The sequence below is a fragment of the Panthera uncia genome (assembly GCF_023721935.1).
Source record: "Panthera uncia isolate 11264 chromosome A3 unlocalized genomic scaffold, Puncia_PCG_1.0 HiC_scaffold_11, whole genome shotgun sequence".
Lineage (NCBI taxonomy): Eukaryota > Metazoa > Chordata > Mammalia > Carnivora > Felidae > Panthera > Panthera uncia.
The window spans coordinates 8613211-8616941 of NW_026057578.1; the positions used below are offsets into that span (position 1 = coordinate 8613211).

General features: G+C 45.8%; 1 long non-coding RNA gene across 2 annotated transcripts in view; it reads right to left on the bottom strand.

Annotated features, from left to right (window-relative positions):
• Window positions 1–1527: 1527 nt before the first annotated feature.
• LOC125936490 (uncharacterized) overlaps window positions 1528–3731 on the bottom strand; it is a 22585-nt gene continuing 20381 nt past the window's right edge. The window contains exons 3-4 of one of the 2 annotated variants that reach the window (XR_007462032.1): window positions 3044–3322; window positions 1528–2218 (exon numbers count right to left, since the gene is read on the bottom strand). This is a non-coding gene — a long non-coding RNA (uncharacterized LOC125936490). Of the gene's footprint in view, window positions 3323–3731 lie in introns of both variants that reach the window. The other variant, XR_007462031.1, reaches the window with a different exon arrangement.

Genomic DNA, 3731 nt, shown 5'->3' on the forward strand with positions numbered 1-3731 from the left:
GACTGAGTTTGTGGCCTTAGAAAGGCCACGGCCTCTCTGGGCCTTGGTTTCCTAATCTGTAAAATGGGCAAGTGCGCTTCCCCCTTCTACCTCGCAGAGTCGTCTGAAGATAATGTATCTGTAAAATCCTTTGAATAGTACAAGGCAAACATAGGGCGTTGTGTTAAGGAGGCGCCATTCCAGGCGTTTCCTGTATTGTTTGGACCAAAGCACTGTTTCCTTGTCTACATGATTTATCTACATGGACTTCTGGGTGTTTGTAAAGATGAAAACGGGAGCTTTCCCCTGTGCCTATTCAGAAAGTTTGGTGGTGTCATTCTTAAAGTACTCTGATCTAGAGTCGTGTTTTTATTTACTAATTTTTTTCAATGTTTATTTATTTTTGAGAGAGGGAGAGAGACAGAGAGAGACAGAGAGAAAATCCCAAGTCGAATCCATGCTGTCAGTGCAGAACCCACCATGGGGCTTGAACTCATGAACCGTGACATCACGACCTGAGCCAAGAGTCAGACGCTCAACCGACGGAGCCACCCCGGCGCCCCGAAAGTCATGCTTTTAAAAATAAGTACCTGCGGGGCACTGGGGTGGCTCCGTCGGTTGAGCGTCTGACTCTAGATTTCTGCCCAGGTCATAGTCCCAGGGTCGTGGGATCGAGCCCTGCAAAGGGCTCTGTGCTGAGCATGGTGTCTGCTTGGGATTGTTTCTCTGCCCCTCTTCCCCCTTGTGCTCTCTCTCTCTCCTAAAATAAATGAAATGAAATGAAACAAATGAAATAAATAAGATAAAATAAGATAAAATAAAATAAAATAAAATAAAATAAAATAATCAAGTACCTGGAAACCCTCTTCCGCAGCAAGAGAGAGAGGAGGGGGTCAGAACGACCTGACTCACACTTTATTCCTGACCCACACGCGTGTTGACTGTCTTTGGACACTATTTAATGGCCTAAGTGGAGACACCCTCGATAAACGGACCGAGAAGCTGCCATTCCCTCCCCGAACGCATTCTCGGCTGTACCCCAGCTCTGGCCACATCGTGCAGGGCTCTTGGCCGTGAGTGTTCACTGCCTCCTTGGAACACGGGCCTGCCTATCTGGGGGCCCACGCCCATTTGTTGTTCCACACGAAACTTGGAGGCAGGCCAGGGGTATGGCCAAATAACCGCTGTGCCAGAACTGGTTAATCACGGGCTCCCTCGGAGGGAGGCGGGGACAGAGGCCCCTCGGCTCTGGACCCAGGGAGGCTGGCAGGCCCTTTCTGGCCTGCCAATGGGGTGAGACAGGAACCCTCTGGGGCATCGGGAGTCTTTGTTAAATTACTCCATTCTTCGGCTAATTTGGCCGGCTCCCTGGATTTAGGCCACAGTTACTGGTTGGCTTTTCTGAGCCTGCTTTTGGCACAGGTAGGAAAGGAGGAGAAAAAAAAAAAATGGTGTAAGCAAGTTTCGAAATCTTAGATCATTTCATGAATGACTCAGTGTTTCCTTTTGGAAAAGTACAATATTGGATTTCATTAATAACTTAGCTTTGAGAAAAAGGTTCTAAATATTGAGAAGCCTTTTGTGCTACCTGAACACAGCCACCTTCCAGCCTCCATTTTTTACAGCTTCCAGAGGGATTTCATTCACTTGACACTGTGTGCTTGTTGAAAAATAAACTGTCACATACTTCCTCCTTCAGGCTTCCTGTTCTCTCTGAGAAAAGCATTGGGGTTGTCTTTCTCTTTCCTTTTTTTTTTTTTTTTTCCATTAAAAGACATCTGTCAAAATCGAATGTATCCGATCAACAGGTTGTGCACCTTCAACTTCCACAATGTCGTGTGTCCATTATATCGCAGTAGAGCTGGGGGAAAAAATGTTCAAGGTACTCAGCCCTCACTCTTGTTTGAGAGGCTGGTTATAGCCGGCTCAGGAAGGGTATATAGTCTGCCATTTCTCTCCCCGCAGAGTGAGACATTCTCATTCATACCGCATATTGCTTTAGGGTGTGAAGCATGTACCTAAATATATCTCAAGCATTATCTTTAATGTATTTGAGCACATTTCACTCTTCAAATGAAACAAACAAAAACAAAACAGAAACTCTCTCTCTTTCTGTCTCTCTCTACGCACAAACAATCCCGAGGTTTTTAATACAGAAGACATCCATTCTTCTGGCATTAATGCTACTGAATCCAGCTTCCGAGCTGTAAACGCAGAAGATGCCTCCAATGACTCATTCCTGGAATAAATGTTTCTAATGTTAAAGGTATGCAAATAGCGTATAATGGGTGAAGGCAGGCTCTGCAGCAGGAGAAATAAAGCTGAGAACCAGGACGGTGGTGGTAGCTGTGGACTCTATTTGCATACGGGGCTTATCTTGTTTTTAAAGGTGGGGGGGGGGTAAAAAAAAAAAAAAGAGGAGGAAGAGAAAAATCCCGACTTTCACCACAGTTCCAAACACAACTTCATGACAAGGCACGACAGTTCAAGCCCAAAGTGCTTAGTGTGAAAGGATCTCAAACCCATTAAAAACGTTTTCTAGAACGTGGAAAGCCAACCTGCTGAGAATATTGCGCAATCAGACTTTTTGTCACTTGAGTCTGGTGTGGCAGGTTGTTGGGCTCACCACTACCTGGGTCCCTGGCTGGTTCTCCAAGCCAGACACACAGTCTGATGAGAAGAGAGAAAGAAAGACAAAAAAGAGAGACGCCCCGCAGTGGATTCTCACGCTATGTATCAAATTACCAATCTTGCAACGTTTACTACAAGCCAGAGAAGCACCTGTCCTCCCTTTGGGAGGGAAGCTCAAATATTACATGTTTTGTTTTTTGTATGTCTGTCTGTTTGACATCTCTGTAAATACATACTATCCACGTGTGCTCTGGAAGAAAGCGCGCTCCTGTGTTCACCCATGAAGGTGGACATATTTCAAGGAAATGGGATGAACAAAGTCCATACTGACTCAGAAGGAGAGTGCGTCTAAGTAAATACTTTAGAAAATCTCTGAATTAATCCCACACGGCGGAGTGGGAAGGCGTGGAGGAAGCCCTCAGGTGGAGCTCACCGTAGCATCTCGCTCTGGACTGCGACAAATCGACAAATCGGACATCGGTTTCACTCCCAGGAGCCCGCTCACCATCCTCGAGGTCGGGTGGGTCCCGAGAAAGCTGAAACAGGCTGGAAATAGACAAAGTACAAATGCCACGAAGAGTCCTTTCATAAATTACCTGTCTCTCTTTTATGTGGCCAGGTAATCCACTTGGGAAGGCACCTTCAAGGCCTCTCTGACAACGTACTCATGGTCAAAATGGAGCAGGTGTTCTGTTTTTAGTGCCGTTTGATTCTAAAGTGGAAGGTGAGAGGAGGAGGTGAGGAACCTCGGGAGACAGAGGTGGTTACGTTTTTTCTTTAATGCGCTTGATCCCTTAAGACTGCAATTCAGACATATGTACTTAAAAAATCTACGTCTGTATTTTTAAAAGAAGTGAATGCCCTCTTCTGATATCAAATTCAGGAAGCACAAAGGGTACACAGAGAAACTCGGTACCCCTCCCACTGTGGTTCTCCAGCCACCCAGGGCCCTCCCTCCAAGTCACCAAGACCAGAGCTAAGACTTTTTTTTTTTTTTTTAAGGAGACAATTACCCTCTCAATTTGGTTTACCTTTACAACGTGAATACCCCTTTTGTGGTCTTTATTCCCAGATAATTTGCTCTGAAATATCTTAAGATAAAGCGGGGGGGGGGGGGGGGG